This window comes from Dipodomys merriami, unplaced genomic scaffold, assembly GCF_024711535.1.
Source record: "Dipodomys merriami isolate MVZ:Mamm:240054 unplaced genomic scaffold, mDipMer1.0.p SCAF_10, whole genome shotgun sequence".
In the NCBI taxonomy this organism is placed as follows: domain Eukaryota; kingdom Metazoa; phylum Chordata; class Mammalia; order Rodentia; family Heteromyidae; genus Dipodomys; species Dipodomys merriami.
In genome coordinates, this window is record NW_027202271.1 from 18,595,061 (window position 1) to 18,613,454 (window position 18,394).

Genomic DNA, 18,394 nt, shown 5'->3' on the forward strand with positions numbered 1-18,394 from the left:
GTGTTGAATTGAAGATTGGGAATTACACATAAGAAAACTGTGGTACCAGGAGAATGCAAGATGTTGATACTAGGACTCCAGATCTAGTATTATATGTACAGAGTAGCTACAGGAAAGATAAGGGTACAAGGAAGACTGGAAATTCGAGAGCTTTGTCAGCAAATATTTGAAGAGGTCATGACTTCAAACCATTCATTCTTTTGATATTGGTTTTAACTCATGGACATCTTGAATTAACTATGTTCAGTCAAGTTCTCTTTCATCTTTCTTTATGCCGTCACAATTTACATTCTTCTAATATGCTCGGCTCCATATTGTTCCCAAGCAAAAATTGAGAACACAAAATACCAGCTCCCTTGGGATACAGCCAAAGCAGTACTCAGAGATAAATTTATAGTTCTGAGTCCTATATTAACAATCTGGAGAAATCTCAAATCAACACTTTAATCATATACCTCAAGCTCCTTGAAAAAGAGGAACAAGCCAAACTCCAAACCAGTAGAATTAAATAAATAATAAAAATTAAATCAAAACAAATGAATTAGGCAAAAAACAGAACAAAACAGAGTCGCTTCTTTGAAAAAAATTAAGAAAATTGACAGACCATGAACAATTCTGACCAAAAAAAGAGAACACATATAAATCAATAAAATAGAGATGATAATGGGAACATGAGAGATAAAAGCAAGAGTCACAACATTATCACGTAATTGCTTGACAACCTTTATGCTAACAGACTGGAGAACCTAAAAGAATGGAAGTATTTCTAGGGAATATAGATATACCCCAACTACACCAAGATGTTTAGACAAACTAAATATACCCATAACAACAAAATAGAAGCAGGAATATAAAACATCGCATCTAAGAAAGGCCTGATGAAGTTACAGCCAAATTTCATAAGGCCTTCAAAGGAGAACGCATTCCAATACTCCTCAAACTCTTCAGTGAAATAGAAAGAGAGAAACACTACCTCATTTTATGAAGCTACTGCAACACTCCTGCAAAAGCAGATAGGGACTCCTCAAAGAAACAGAATTATTGAACTATTTCTTTGATGTACAATGGTGCCAAACATCTCAAAAAAATTCTGGCCAAGTGAATTCAACAACTAAAGAAAAAAATTATACTCCATGATCAAATGGGATTCATTCAATGGATGAAAAGCTGATTCAATATAAGCAAGTCAATTAATGTATTTTTTTAATGTACTATGTGATTTTTTGGTGTTTATTTTGGTATGTTCTTTCACCTATGGTATATCCCTGTTGTCACTGTATTTGATGTTGGTGCCTTGCATCTTGTATATACATTTATCTAATATGGGGAGGGGAAGGGGAATAACAAAATGCTGAAACAAGGACACAGGATGACCCTTCACAACAATGATACTCACAAGACACAAAGTTGGAAATGAACTTTATAAATTTGGGGAGGGGGGAAGAAGGGGGTTATGGGAGAGGGAAGGGATAGTAGGGGATAAACAAAGAAGGGGGTGAAAATGCTCAACAAGAAATGTATTCATCACTTTATTGATGTAACTGTAACCCCTCTGTACAGCATCTTCATAAGAAAATGAATTTTAAAACAAAATTAATAAAACTGAAATATACCACACAAAACAGATCAAAGAGGCAAGAACAAGAACCACATGAGCATCTCATTAGAAGCATAAAAAGCATTTGACAAGATCCAACAACCATTTATGAAAGCTCTGGAGAAACTAGGAATTCATGGAACATTCTTCAATATAATAAAGGCTGTACATGACAAATTTATGGCTGACATCATTCTTAATGGTGAAACATTAAAAACATTTCCTCTCAAATAAGGAATGGAAAAGGATGTCTATTCTCTCCATTCCTCTTTAATATAGTATTGGATTCCTATGAAGAGCAAGGAAGAGAAAAATGTACAGGGAATCCAAATAGGGAAAAGAAAGTAAAAGTAATAGTCTTTGCAGAAGACATGTTCTTAAAGTTAAGAAACTTATAGATCCTCCTCCCAGTTACTTGGGCTGAATTGAAACCTTGAGCAAATAACAGATCATAAAACTCATCAAGAAATTCAGTAGCTTTTCTATGTGCTAGCAATGAGTAGAATGAGTGAAATCAGGAAAGCAGATCCATTTTTAGTAGCCTCAAAAAATACCTAGGAATTAACTTAAACAAAGATGTGGAAGACCTCTATGATGAAAACTTGAAAGTCTGAAAAGAAATCAAAGCAGAATTCAAATGGAAAAATCTTCCATGCTTCTGAATCAGAAGGATTAACATTGTGAAAATAGTACTAGTGCCCAAAGCCAAACAAATCCAATGCAATACCCATCAAATCCCAGCAATAAAAAAAACTCATATGGCGTAATAAAAGACCCTAAATGGCAAAAACAATCCTTAGCAGGAAGATCGGTGTTTTGAGGAATGTCAATACCAAACTTCAATGAGTATTACAAATCTGTAGTAATAAAAATAGCTTGGAACTGGCATAAGAATAGACCTAGGGATCTATGGAATAGAATAGAAGACCCAGCAATGAATCCAGAGACCTATAACCACCTAATATTTAAGAAGGGAGCCCAAGACACAGGATGGACAAAAACAGCATCTTCAACAAATGGTGTTGGCACAATTGGCTATACACTTTCAGACACGGAAGCTGACCCATTGCAGCAGAATCAGTACCACATGGATCAAAGGTAAGGGTAGATACCATGAACATATTACAAGAAAGGATAGAGTAAACACTAGGACTCCTGGGCACATATTGAAATTTCCTCAGTAATGATCCAGAATCACAAGTCAAAAAAGCCTGGATAAATGGTATTGCCACAAACTGAAGAACTTCTGTTTGGCAAAGGACATAGCTAGCAAAGTAAATAGAAATCCCACAGAATGAGAGAAGATCTTTACTAGTTTTGCATCTGAAAAAGGCCTCCTATCTAAAATATATTTAGAGTTCAAAAAGTTAAACTCTCCTAAGACAAACCCTCAAAGGAAGAAGAGCCCAATTAATAAATGGGCCAATGTCTTAAAGAGAGACTTATCAGAAGAAGAAGTAAGAATGGCCATACATGCATGAAGAGACGTTTAACATCTCTAGCCATAAACAAATGCAAATCAAGACAACATTCACCAAGTCTGAACTGAATATATCAGCAATCCATATTCATTGCACCATTCTTTACCATAGCCAAAATATAGAATCAACTCAGATGCCCCTCAATGGACAAATGGATCAAGAGAATGTGATACACACACACACACACACACACACACACACACACACACACACACACACACACACAGAATGAAATTCTATGCTTCCATACTGCCCCATTTAAAAGGAAATGGAAAGAACTGGAAAAACATATTATATTGTGTTATATCATAGATGGGAAACAAATATTATTTAGGGCATAAGACAAAATAAAAGAAATCTGGGAAATATATTGAAAGACCAGTTAATAAAAACAAAAGAAGTATTAAATTAAAGGTTTAAAATTTGGAAATTCAAATTGCTGAAAAATTCTCTACAGTCAATAAAAGGCCTTTTTATCAAAGACTTAAGAGCCAACCAAAATTGTAAAGTTTGTTTTTCGACATATTGACTTGTACGTCTCATTGTTGCAATGGGTCCACCTGTATCCCTATTTAAAGGATTTGTTTTTTCCCTTCTCCTCCACAAATTACACCAACATCAAATATAGTGAAAGCAGAGATTATACCGTGGGGGAGGGACATACAAAGCAACAAGGAAATCATCTTATGAATATGTTAGAAACAATCGCATGAAAGAAAAAACATTTGAATACTTATCTTGGGGTTCATTTCACCTAACATCAACTAATCTATGGCTAGAGAAGTTGAGCATATCTTCATGTGTCTACAGGCCATTCTTATTTCCTGAGAAGTTTCTCATGGCATGATCCTATAAATCTCAAGCTCCCAACCAAGTGCCCTATGGCACCTCTTTCCAGGCCATCCTTGCTTTTATGGTGTCTGCTGAGAAGTCTGAGGTAATTCTGATTGGGTTACCTTTATATGTGATTGTTCTCTTCTCCCTGGCAGCTTTAAGAATTCTTTCTTTAGTGTCAATTGAGCAGGTATGGATTATAATGGTGGGATGACCCGTTCTGGTCTGGTCTATTTGGGGTAATTTGTGGAGGGGAAGTGAAAAAACAAATCGTTTAAAAAGGGATACAGGCGGACCCAATGCAACAATGAGATGCATAAGTAGTTATGTCGAAAAACGAACTTCACAACTTTGGCTGGGGGTGGGGAGGGTAGGAGCATGTAGGATTGGAGAATTTGGGGTGGGGTGAGAGATGGGAAGGGATGGGAAGGGGAAACAAAGTAGGAGGCTACAATGCTTGATAAGAAATGTACTCAGTACCTTGCCCATGTAATTGTAACCCCTCTGTACAGAACTTTCACAATTAAAAAAAATTTAAAAAAGAAAAAAATCAGTATTATAATCAAAAAGAATTTACTATTTTCATGTATAAACAAAACTACTGTGATTGGATGGCTTTCAAAGCATGTTTAATAAATAGAATATCTGTCCTCCCCCCCCCCCCCCCCAAAAAAGCTTCTTGTATCTGGAGGGCATGTTCTTTTGTATATTTGGAAGTTCTCTGCTAGGATTAGCAGAATGTATTTCCTAATCCATTGGCTTCTTTCTCCAGGTCCTCTTATATACTTATTATTCTCAAATCAGGCTTTCTGAATGTATCCTGTATTTCCTGCAGTGATCTGTTATGCTTCTTAGTTTTGTTATGCATATTTGTGTGCTCTTTCTCTATGGAGTCTAAACTGTTTCAGCCTCTGGTATTCTTTCTTTGGCCTCCTCTATTCTACTTTCAAGGCTTTTTTTACTTTGGTGTTTATCACTTCCTTCTTGCTGGTCTTTCTAAAGAGTGGCCAACTCTTTATTAAGGTTTTCTTTTGGGCCTTGAATAGATTGCTTTACCTCTTGGAGTTGGTTATCAGACTTTTCTTTCCACTCCTTAATCTGGGTTCGTATGTTTATTTTTTTTTTTATTATACTCTTTCTCCCTCTGCTGGAGTTCCTTTCTCTTTTTATTTGTGGAGGCCATGAAGTCATCTAGTAGCTTCTGGTTGGCCTCATCATGTTCTCTGATAACTCTATGCAGGGTGTCCAATTTTTCATTCAGCAGGCTTACTAGTCATGCTTTTAATCTATCTTGATTATTATTCTCAACGTTATTCTGGGACTGTTCTGTAGCTTGTTTATATGGAGATGGTGTTGGGATTTGTTGATTGGCCATGATTTTTGAGTTTCTGCAGTTAGTTCTACCCATTTGGAGAAAAGAACCACACTGGTACAACAGTGGGACAGTCTTTTAGGACCGGAGGCAACCCAGTGTTATGTAGAGGTATAGATCTTAGGGTTTCAGAGTTATGGGTAGGTGTTTTCCTATTTAGGTCTCTTTTTCTTTGCTTGGAGAGGGATATTGTGGCTTCGGGGTTGAGATTATGTATAGTTGTAACTATTGAAGCAATCTGGATTTGGCTGATAAGTAGTCTGCTCCTGAGAGATAACAAGATGGGGTCTTTGTACTCAAAATAGTCAAATGGAACCAATTTTGTAGTCAAATAGAACCAACTGTAAGTTGTGTCAGATATAATCCAATAAGGATCAAAGGACTGGAGTAGATGGAGAAGTGAAGGGTTAGGATTGGACAGAAATGAATTTAAGTTCAGAAGAGAACTAAGGTATGAGGGTAAGAACAGCTTAGGGGAAGGGTGTATGTAGTATGAGGAGATTAAAGACCTTGTTACCCAGTGCAAGAGGTGGAAAATAATTCAAAGATAGATTAGGTAGGGAGTAGCTTAGAGATCTAGATGAAGATAAGAAAAAGAAGTTATAGATAAGTATATTTCGGAGACTTGTTGATATTAGAAAAGCATTATTCAGATATTATTGGAAAGTCATTTAATCTATTAACTCCTGACATTATTGTTTACAAACATAGAAAGAGGCCTTACTCTGTGTATAGAACTATACAGGTCAGCTCTGATGGAGTAGTAGTATAATGTGGAGAGAATGGAGAAGGGGAGAGTGAGAGAAAAAGAAAGAAAAATCTTACAAGTTAGGAAATTGGAAGTGGAAGAACAAAACAAATAATGATGAATAATAGAAGGTTGAAGTGGAATGGCAAATCCTAAAGTAGCTAGGATTACACATATGGGACAATGACTATTGGCTTTTTCCTTTTGTTTTGTTTTTTATTTATTTGTCTTTGAGGGTAAGGAGAGGGTCACAGAAATGATGGCAGTAGCATTCAGTAAAAAGTATGGTGGAAATGAACTCTATAACTTGTGGTGAGGTTGGGAGGAAAAACCTGGGAGAGAGTGAGGGAAGGTGTGACATTGTCCAAAAGAAATGTACCCCTTTATCTGACTGATATAACTGCAAGCCCTCTGTACAGCACCTTTACAACAACAATAAAAATACATTAAGAAAATAGAAGCAATGGAACTATAAACTCACACCTGATGATTGATAGCCTAGAGCATTCTAAGGAAAGGAGAAGAAACAGGGAACTTATATGTCTTGTGGCATTTTAGGTGCGTCCCTGCTCTATGTTTAAAACCACTTTCCTTTGTGGCAAAACAACAGGAAACAATACCAAACTCAATATAACTTCAGTGTTAGAACCAACCAAGTTTCCAAGTTGCAATTCTTAATATCTCTAAGCTAAAGATGGAGTAGGAGAGAATTCTCTACCTTCAAAAGGTTTGTCATCAATTCTCTTATTTAAAGACTGTAATGATTTTCATGTTGACAAAAATGATTTCTTTAGTGCCAAACCCAAGTTGGAAGGACTCTGTCATCATCTTGAAATAACACTGAATACTGGTTTCTCCTTTGAGTGACAATTCTCACTGATTGCACTGGACAGAATTGTTGGTGCATCAGGTGGAGAAAGAGATGGCTTTCTCTGCCACTCTGAAAAAAAAAGAGCAGCAACGAAATACAATTGTGAGGCAGTGTCTTCGCAAGGAACTTGTGCCACCACAGGAATGAGCTACATCATTACAGATCTCTATGTCAACTATTTACCTGCATTTTTTGCTCAAGTCAGCATCATGAAAATCTGAAAAAGTCAGAAGATTAAAGCCCCATATTTCTTGCTGGTCCTGTGTCTGTGGACCTCAGAAGTGCAGCCTGGCTCCTAATTGTCTGCTCTGTCTAAACACTAGATGTTGTTTTTTTTCTTCACTTCTTTAGTTAATTCCTAGGTATTTTATCTTTTGTGGGTATATTCCAAAAGGAGTTGCTTTCCTGATTTCAGCTGTGCTCTTCTCATTAGTGGCATACAGAAAAGCCATTGATTTTTGAGGGTTAATTTTGTGTCCTGCTACTTTGCCAACATTTCAGATCAGCTTCAGTAACATGGGAGTGGAGTCCATGGAGTTCTTTAAAAACAAGATCATGTCATCTGCAAAGAGGGAGTGTTTGACTTCATCTTTCCCTATTTGGATCCAATTTATGTTTGTATCTTGTCCTATTGCTTTAGCTAGGCATTCTAATAGCAAGTTAAAGAGGCGTGGAGAGAGTGGACATCCTTGTCTTGTTTCTGAGTTTAGAGGAAATGGCTTTAGCTTTTCACCATTAAGTATAATGCTGGCTGTAGGTTTGTCATACATAACCTTTATTGTATTGAGAAATGTTTCCTGGATTCCTAGCTTCATAAAGTGGTGTTGGATCTTGTCAAATTCATTTTCTGCTTCTATTGACATAGTCATGTGGTTCTTATCATGATTCTTGTTTATGTAATGAATTATATTAATTGATTTGCATATAATGAACCAGTTTTGCATCCCTGTCATGAATCCTGTTTGTATACATATAGGATAAGCTTATCAGATCAGCTGAAAAGCTTAAAGCCCTGTACATATGATCATATATGATGATTCTAATTGAACTGAACCCCAAGATATGGACACAAGTGTTCTGTATTTATTATTATCAGTTTAAATGTACTATGTGATTTTTGTTGTTGTTGTTGTTTCCTTTGTGTGTTTGTTCCCCTAGGACATATCCACTGTTGTCACTGTACTTGATTTTGGTACCCTGCATCTTGTATATACATTTTTCTAATCTGAGGAGGGGAAGGGGAATAATGAAACATAGGATAACCTATTCAAACACAGATACCCACAGGACAGTAAATGGAAATTAACTTTACAACTTTGGGCAGGGGTTGGGTAGGAGAGGTGGGTAGGAGTGTGGGAGGTGGGGAGGGAAAGCATAGTGGAACAACAACAACAAGGGGGAAACAAGGACACAGGATGGCTCCTTGCAACAATGATACCCACAAGACAGTATATTGGAAATGAACTTTACATCTTTGGGTGGTGGTGGGGGAAGAGTAACGCAGGTAGGGAGGGAAGGGATAGTGGGAGGACAACAAGGGAAAGGGTAACAATGTGTGACAAGGTATGCACTCATTCTGTTACTCATGTAACTGTAACCCCTCTGTACAGAATCTTTACAATTTACAACAAAAAAGAAAGGACAGGGCTATGGTGTGATGTCTAAAACCAAAGCAAGCAAATGTAAAGTCCTGTTAACCAAAAACTGCAGAGGTGTTTAAATACAAGTCTTTGTGTAGAATGGATTGTCTAAGCAACGTAAAGTCCAGTAATTCATAATAAAGAAAAACATGTATGATGAAACCCACAATAACTATTTATTTGAAAGCAGATTAATGTGATTAGAGATTAGAAGCTACAAGTGCAGGGGTGGGGGTTGGTTGAATCAAATCAAATGAAAGTAAGTTCAGGTCCAGTCCTGAAGAACAAATCTTGATGATGAAAATGTTTTCATTTTGGCTCCCACAGAGCTACCCATATTTGGTATATATATTTTTAACATATCCTGAAAATAAATAAAACAATGTATAGAGGTTATTAATAAGCATGAAGTCTGTGTTCTCAGAATTTTGGAATATGAATGTAGACTAGCAAACACAAAATGCTATTTAGTTTACAGGAGTCACCTTGAAAGGAAAGCAGAGATGAATGCAGCATTGGAAAATGGACTTCAGTGCTGATGAAGTTCCAATTTCCCAAAGTTGTCCTGAATAGCTCACAGAGGAGTCTACCTGCAGAAGTCTCATTATCAAAACTTTTGTATTTCCTTAATGATTCCCAGCGATAACAGGGTTTTAAATTAAAACCCTGTTTTAATTTCTCCATCTTGCATGCAAGATGGAGAAGTGTTATCCTTCTAACAATTTCTTCCAAGGTTAACCTTTGTCAAATGCCATTATTACAGCAAGGATACAGTGTAAATTAACAATCAATCAACTTCAACTTCTTGGCTCCTTGGAAATTAGTATATTAACTTGAATCAGAACAGAAGGAGTTAAGGGAGCCATAGGAAGAAAGGAAACGTTTATTTCTGCTACACTTTCTTCCCCATAGCATTTCCTGAGGCAGGAAAAATGGGAGAAGGTCTAAGTATGAAGATTGACATAAAACAAAGCCTCATGTAAAGGAAATCTTCTCACTATATATGTGTGTGTGTGTGTGTGTGTGTGTGTGTGTGTGTGTGTGTGTGTGTGTGTGTGTGTGTGTGTGTGTGTGTGTGTGTGTGTGTGTGTGTGTATCGATATATCTGGGAAATAAGAAGCAGTTACGGGAGAGTAATCTGTGATTGGCTCATCTGAGGAAGATTTGAAATATTCCTGTCAGGTACAGCTTCCTCTCTTCCTCAGATAATAACATGTGTCCCACTCATTATTGGACACACATTATTTTGTTATGAAATCATCTCTGCATTCCCGTTTTTTAGTGACTCACATTTTTGACCTTCCTATAAACATCCATCATTCCCCATTCTTTTTGTCACATGTAGTTGTTGAGAGACAAATATGTTGAAGCCTCCTTCCTTGGGCAGTGACATTGACAGAGAAGATAGGCAATCTTCTTACCATATATGTCTTGGGTATAAGAAGCATCCTCAGAAGGGTCATCTTTGGTGGACTCATCTGAGGAAGATTTGAAATATTTCTGTCAGGTACAGCATCCTCTCTCCTTCAGATAATAACATGTGTCCCACTCAGTATTGGACACACATTATTTTGTTATAAAATTAACTATGCATTCCCGTTGTTTAGTGACTCACATCTTTGACCTTCTTATAAAATCCATCATTCCCCATTCTTTTTGTCACATGTATTTGTTGAGAGACAAATATGTTGAAACCTCCCTCCTTGGGCAGTGACATTGACAGAGAAGATAGGCAATCTTCTTACCATATATGTCGGTATAAGAAGCATCCTCAGTAGGATCACCTGTGGTGGACTCATCTGAGGAAGATTTGAAATATTTCTGTAAGGTACAGCATTCTCTCTCCTTCAGATAATAACATGTGTCCCGCTCAGTATTGCACACAATTGTTTTGTTATAAACTCATCTCTGCATTCCCGTTGTTTAGTGACTCACATCTTTGACCTTCCTATAAATGCCCATCATTCCCCATTCTTTGTGCCATGTTATTTGTTGAGAGACAAATACATGGAAACCTCTCTCCTTGGACATTGACATTGACTGTGGAGATAGTACAATGTTCAAATCCTCCTATTTTCTCTTCCATGAAAAACTGTTTCCAAGAAGGAATATGGGAAGGTACAGTGGACAGTCTTGCTTGTCAACTCAGAGATTGGAAGTGAACATTGACAAATGCCCGTGGTGTAGCAGCACACCTTAGGCATCACTGTCTTCATGATTACAGCATCCTGTAATCCTTCTTAAATTACAACTATAGAATCCATTTCATCTTAATTTAAACCAGTAAAAGTTGCTTTACATTTGACATTAGCCAGGAAATTCTTTCTTCAAATTATTCAAAGATATATATATATATATATGCATATATATATGCATATATATATCAACAATAACCCTAAACAGGGCACTGGAGGTTCTTACTTGCAATTCTATCTACTCAGGTGGCTGAGATCTGAGATCAAGGATCAAAGTGAGGCCTTGACAGGAAATTCTATGAAACTCTTCTGTCTAATTAACTACCATGAAGGCCAGAGGTGGATCTGTGGTTCAAGTGATTGAGTGCATGATCACAAAAGCTCTGGGACAGCAGTCAGGCCCCAGTTCAAGCCCCAGGAGTGACACAAACAATAAAGCAAAACAAAACACACTCAATCCCTCATGTCTGGCCTCACAGCCTTGAACCTTTGGCTAAGGAAAGAGGAATAATAACTATGAATCTGATAACTCTGTGAGAGAGGCTTGCTTCTAGAATTTATAACAATATGTAAGGAAGTGGAGATTACCTAGCTTCAAAGTGAACTAGATTATCAGGAATGCATCTTTCCCTGGGTTTTCTTAGAATCCTATATAAATTAAAATATGCACATGGAAGCTGTCAGGAAGGAGACTGGGAATGAAATGGCCTTAGAAAAGAAGTCGAATGGCAGGACAGGTTTCCAGTAACTATGGTGTCTGATGTAGTCTCTGTTGACATTCTTTTAAAGATTAAAAAAAAGAAGAAAACATTTGAGATGGAAGATTAACTGTGAGTAGTAATGGTCATTTTTATTCTTAAAAGCAGTGTCCCTGAGAGGTCAGACTGAAGACAAATTCTACCTAAACAAGACAACATTGTCCTCTTACACTTCTTGAAATAAGCCACTGATTACCTTCTAGACATTTTTCCTCCTCTTCATTGGTTTCCCCTTTCCCATTGACCCGAATTCATCCCTTCTGAGTATTAACTTCTTAGTGTTTTATTTTGCTGAACTTTGACTTGTGTTTCTGAGGAACTGTCCAGTTTGAGATCTCCTGTGAATCTACTGTATTTCATTAGTTGTGTTTGTATATAATTGCATAGCATCGAAGCCATTTACTTATGACTTTGTAAGCTAAATCTAGCTTCCACATATAGGGGAAAACATGAGTGAAGTGGAAAGGAGGGGGAAATGCAGACAAGAGTTGGATCCATATTCTATAAAGTTGAGAAAAGTAAAGGAAAGTGTGGGTAGGGGAAGGCTAGGTGCGAATGTTGAAAGAAGTGACATTGATTAAGATATATTGTGTTCACTCTTAAATAGCAACTCCTATGACAGTTAATTAAAGATTATAATGAAAGAAAAGGCCTTATAATAACAATAATTGGTACTAGACTGTGTGATTCATACAGAGAAAACATCTGCCTGAATTCAGAAAACAGAACCCAGTGTCATGAGAGCTTAAAACTGGAAGGGAGATGGATCTAGGCTGTGAACAAGAGGTCAGGAAGGTACAGCTTCATGAAAATCTCAAAGTCACTGCCTCACACAATAAGTATTTGCACATTCTTTTACTTACCAGAAGAAACCAGGATAGCAGCAACACCCAGTATTACAAGGAATGCCAAGAACTTCATGGTTCTGAGTTGAAATTTTGAATCACAGTGAAAGTAACTCTGGTACCAGGATAAGACAAGCTACTGACACCAGGACTCTGAACTTAGATTATATATGTTGAGTGCACCAATCAGAAATTTCCAGCTAAGTATCTGGATGAGTAATTCCTGGAGAAGTTAGGTCAGTGTCAACAGAAGAAAGTAGATTAAAACCAGAAGCCCTTTGAAAAGGTCATGAGTTCTCTTCCTTGATCCTGATTATACAGATTTAAGTTCAAGGATGTTTGTGTTCGATGGCAAAAATCCCCCCACTACCTCTTACTCTGGACTTTTAGCTTCGTTGTTACAATCTCTTTTGTCAAGTTGGTATGTCCAAGAACCAGTCTTGTTGATATATAAACCACTTCTTCTAAAAATTTAAGTTTATAACATTGTCAGTCAACTAGCTTTTTGCAGAGAATATTTGAAGTAGAGTGGCAACCTCAAAAACCCTTCTGATCCTGGTTGTTCAAGCTGTGAATTCACTTCTGGACATGTGTGGAGGTTCATCTAGCAGATGGATTTCAGCACTAATGAAAGAAAAATCAAATCTGACCTCCCTGCATTTAAGCAATTCTAGTTTAAAGATGCAAAATCCAGTCAGGCACCCAAGGCTCCAGCCTGATGTCATAGGTACTCAGGAGACAATTGGGCAGGAAAATCCTTGAGATCCTTATCTCCACTAAACTATTAAGAAGTCAAAGTGGAGCTGTAGCTATGGAGTATACCATTAGTCTTGAAAGAAGGAAGCACAGGAATATCACACAGGCCCTGAGTTCAATTCCAGAACTGCCACACACCTGTCAAAAGCAAACTCTAAGACAAAGTTGACAGTTAACATTTATAAAAATTAACACATTCATTGAAACAATTTATTCTCTCGACACTACAGGTAGAGCATTGTTCTGTGTCAAACACTATAAAAGAAAAACAGTAGTGGGCAGAAAAATAAAAATTTATCTTTTACCCTATGAGCAACAAAAACAACAAAAAATTTACATTGAATATATACTGTCCAAACACAGTTTATTCAAAAGCTAAAATGTAAAATATGTGAGGCAAAATATTCTCCTATCATAGTCCTTGGAGATGTAGGTGGGTAGACCAATGGTAGAGCACAGAGCATGTTTATGATCTGTACTTAATTCTCATCATTTACACAAAAACAGAATGAAAGAGCAAAAGGAATTAATTCAGGAAAGAAGAGACCTTGGAATGGGATTTCAATCTCAGGAATGGAAGCTGAAAGGGAATTAACGTATACCAACAATTGTGTATGTGATTGTGTGTGTGTGTAATATTAATCTATAACATATTTGGATATTTGCCTTTGTTGTTACTTTCTTTTCTTTATGTCTTGTTTGTTTGAATATACTATAGTCTTTGTTGTTACTTTTGTTTTCTTTACTTATTGGCTCATTTATTTATTTTTATTTTGATAATACTATACAGAAGGGTTACAATTACATGGGCAAGATAATGAGTACATTTCTTATCAAGCATTTCCCCTTCACATCCCTTCACATTCTCTCCTTGCCCCACCCACCAAATTTTCTTCCCCACTCCCCCATGAAAGATGTAAAGTTCGTTTTCGAAATAAGGACTTGTACATCTCAATGTTCCAATGGGTCTACCTGTCTCCCTTTCTGAACAATTTGTTTTTTCCTTTCCCCTCCACAATTTATACCGACAAAATACAGTGAAACAGGGGTTATTCAGTGGGGGAGGACATACAAACAACAAAGAAATAATCTTATAAATGTGTTAGAAACAATCGCATGAAAGAAATAAACATTTGAATACATATCTTAGGGCTCATTTCCCTAACATCAACTTATCTGACCTTTTCTGCTTGACTCAGACATATGCTAGTTTTGTTTTCTTTTGGTATCATTTGTTTAGCTATCTTTGGGAGAGGAAGAAACTGCACAGACATGGAGAGACTACAAGTGATAAAATAACAAAGTGTTAACAGCCCAATTAATAAATATTTAAAGACAGACTTCTCCAAAGAAGAAATAAAAATGGCCAATAGGCACAGGAAGAAATATTCAGCATTTCTGTCCATAAAGGAAATGCAAATCATAACAACATTGAGTTTCCACCTCACCCCAGTTACATTGACCATTTTCAAGAAAACTAATAATTACAGATGCTGTTGTAGATGTGGCCAATAGGGAAGTCTATTAAACTGTCAGTGGGAATATAAACTTGTTCACCAACCATTCTGGAAAGGAGTATAGAGATTCCTCAAAAGACTATTTATAGAGATTCCCTTTAATCCAGCTTTTATCCAGTAGAACACAAACAAGACCATATGAAAGCTACCAACAAAACTATGTTCATTGCAGCATTCTTTACCACATCCAAGAGATGGAAGCAACTCAGATGCCCTTCAGTTGATGAATGGATAAAGAAAATGTGGGAGATATACACAATGGAATTCCATGCATCCACTAGAATGGATGATACTGTACTGTTTGTATTGAATGGAAAGATTTGGAGAAAAGCATAAGAAGTGAAGTTCAGCAGACCTAGAGAAACATAGGTTGTATATTTTATTTTTTCATTTGTGGTAGCCACAATGTGCTTATACTTCGAAAAGTAAGTACACTGGATATGAAAGCAAACACACTGGACCAAGGTAAATTATACAGATCTGTATGCATTCACACACAGTGAAATCAAAGGAAGATATTCTTAGAAGAGGATCACAAGGGCAAAGTAGCTGTGTGCATTTAAGAACTTATAATTTTTTTATTTTTTATTAATAAGTTTTTTTAATTGTGAGAATATCGTACAGAGTTGTTACAATTACATCAGCAAGGAAATGAGTACATTTCTTATCAAGCATTGTTGCCTGCTCCTTTGTTTCCTGTTACCATTAAAATAAATTATATTGAAATGGACTTATGAAAATAAGAGGTTTTGCTTTGGTGTAGTTTTTGGTTTGTTTACTTTTTTTCTGCTGGTGTTGGGGCTTGAACTCAGCACCTCCATGTTATCGCTTAACTTCTACTCAAGGCTAATACTCTACCAATTGAGCCACAGCACCACTTGAAGCCTTTTTTTGAATAGCTTATTGGAGATGAGAGTCTCATGGACTGTACTCGCCTGGCTGGGTTTGAACAGAGATCTTGAGATCTCAGCCTACTGAGTAACAAGGATTATGGGGTTATGAGACACTGACACTATCTTTTCCTTTTCTTTTGTTTGTTCAGTTAATTCTCTTTGGGAGAGTCAGGAGGGGGCCACAGAAATGGTGCAAAAGGGTGAATACTGAAGCAGTAGTATTAGCGAGACAGTAAGTTGAAAATGAATTATATAGTGTGGGTGAGAATGGGAGGAAAAACTGGGAGAGAGTGAGAGGAAGGTTGCCGTTGGCAAAAGAAATGTACTCCTTTATCTGCTTATATAACTGCAACCCCTCTGTACATCACCTTTATATGAACAATAAAAATACATTGAGAAAAGGAAAAGCCAAAGGAAAAGAAAAGAAACAGGGAACACATGGGCATAATAGCATTTCAGGTGTCTCTACTGTAGGTCTTGGTGCTTCAGTGGCATACATTTGAAATTATTGAAACTGTTAAATAAAAACAATATGGAAGCAAAACCTAACTTGATATCATATCCCAGTTTTAGAATCAACCGGGTCCCCCAACTTCAATGCTGAATTTCTGTATGGAAAAATTGAGTAGTAGGAAAATCTCTACATTCAAATGGTATGTCCTCAGTTATCTCATTGAGAGACTTAAATGATTTTCATCTTGGCAAAAATGATGTCTTTTGTGCTAAACCCACATTGGAAGGACTCTGTCATTTTCTTGAAATAACACTGAAAATTGTTTTCTCTTTTTATTGACAATTCTCACTTAAAGCATTTGCCACAATTATTGGTGAGTAAGAGAAAGTAGTGATATTTAGATAGGTAGATAGTGGGTTTCTCTGACTCGCTTCTTTTTTTTTTTTTTAAATAACAAACTCTAATGAGTATTGATATTCAGCTAGGAACTTGCACCAGCATTGGATTGAGATGCTATATTACAACAGAACTCTACCTAAACAATTTAACTGCATCTTTTGCCTGACTGAGCACCATGAAAGTCTGAAAAATTCATAATATCCAACACTGGAAATTGTTTCAGGCCCCATGCTCTGAGGCCCTGTTAGGTGCAACTGCATGTTCAGTAACCCAGCTGTTGACTGTCTTGTCTGTCTGAACTCTGGATCTTGTTCTTTGCATGTCCACCTGCTGAGCAGATCCAATCAGGCCTAACAGTACATTTGAGCATCTCAGGGTTTGCTTGTACAATGAACATCTTTAAGTGTGTCCTCTTTATTCCCATACTTGCTTTGTGGATCTTTTCCCTGAGGCCTAAGGTTTGTACTTATACGTTTATAAGGTTTTGCTCATCCTACACATCTAACTTGTCATGTTTAACCCAGCATGGTTTCTTTCTTCTCACTTATTCCTTTTAAATGAGAGTTTGTAAAAGCAAAAAGGCATGGCTGAAGGAGGAAAAGTTATGGGCCAACACAACTCTTCATGGAATAATCACTGAAAAGAAGATTAAGGGGCTGGGAAGGTGGCTCACCGGTAGAGTGCTTGCCATGCATGCATGAGGCCCTGGATTTGATTCCTCATCACACACATAAGCAGAAAAAGCTAGAAGTGGCTCTGTGGCTCAAATGGTAGAGTGGTAGCCTTGAGCTGAAGAGCTCTCCATGGCCCAGAGTTCAGGCCCCATGACAAACAAAGAAAAGAAAAGAAAGGAAATGAAGATCTAACAGATGATAGAAGGAAACACTCCTTTTGTAGGCTCTGGTGACCAACTTTTGAAGAATACATAGGTTAATATGCACCTCGGTTCAGGTGAGATTCCTTACATAATTAGAAGTAGAAAGTAGAAACATCATCAATTGAAAGTCAAGCAGCATTATTAAAATTGCATTTAACAAAGGTAATTTGCTGACCTAAGGACAAAGAGTAAGAGGAGAGAACTCTAAATGGACTACTTAAAGATAATAATAAAATAACCTTCATGGCTATCCATGAATCAGTGTGAAATATGCATCAGTTCATTCAGCACCTATTGATGGAGAGTGCAATGATAGATATTTGAAGAATGCCAGTGAGCAAAGCACAGAGAAACTCTATATACAGAGGAACAGAAACTTTCAAAAACATCATACACTGAACAGTAAAGCAATACAGGGGAATGCAGGAATTACACATATATTTGAAGTTAAAGGCCTCCTCAGCAATTATGCAGGAGGATTGAAAGAATGGTATGGTTTGAGGAAGGCAATGGGGATGGAGTTTCAGATAAGGTGACCCAAACTGACATTTCTGAAAATGACACCTGAGTAGATAGAAGAAGGAGGTGACACTGTCCCATGTGTTTGTGTGTCCCTTGCATTGCAAGGAAAGGAACCTGGGCAATTGTGTGCATGTCTTGGTCATAGTAGGCTCAAGAGAAATAAATACAAAGGGAAAGGTCTACATGCTTAATACACTTTACTTCTCAACCCAGCCAGGGCCACAGCAATGATAGTTGTGAATTGTGTACATTGTAAAAGCTTCTATTCAGTTATCATCTCACAAAAACAGAGGATGATGTCTCACTTGCTAGTGGCAAAATATAATCCACCAAATGATATCTCAACTGCTAGTTGTAAAATCTAATCCACCAAACACACACTGGAACAGCAAACACTGCTCATGGTCACAAGGTTTGCTTTTGGGTTTAGCCACTGGTGAGGAAACTGTAGATGGCAATTGGCTTTGCAATGTATTTTTTTGTCCATTAGAGGAAGAGTGAAATTTGATTACAGTTCAATTGGGTAATCAATTGGGTAATTATCTGATTTCTAAAACTATCTCTTTGGCCTAATCCTGTATAGCACCCCTTCCCAGCTCCCTTTGGGAATGCCATTGCATGCCCCTAATGTCATA

The 18,394-nt window shown here is 37.1% G+C and overlaps 1 long non-coding RNA gene across 1 annotated transcript; it reads right to left on the reverse strand.

Annotated features, from left to right (window-relative positions):
* Positions 1-8,745: 8,745 nt before the first annotated feature.
* On the reverse strand, positions 8,746-12,451 carry LOC138837225 (uncharacterized). Its single transcript, XR_011375265.1, has 4 exons — positions 12,360-12,451; positions 10,289-10,342; positions 9,965-10,021; positions 8,746-8,907 (listed from the first exon to the last, which is right to left on the reverse strand). It is a non-coding gene; the product is annotated as an uncharacterized lncRNA (long non-coding RNA).
* Positions 12,452-18,394: the final 5,943 nt, after the last annotated feature.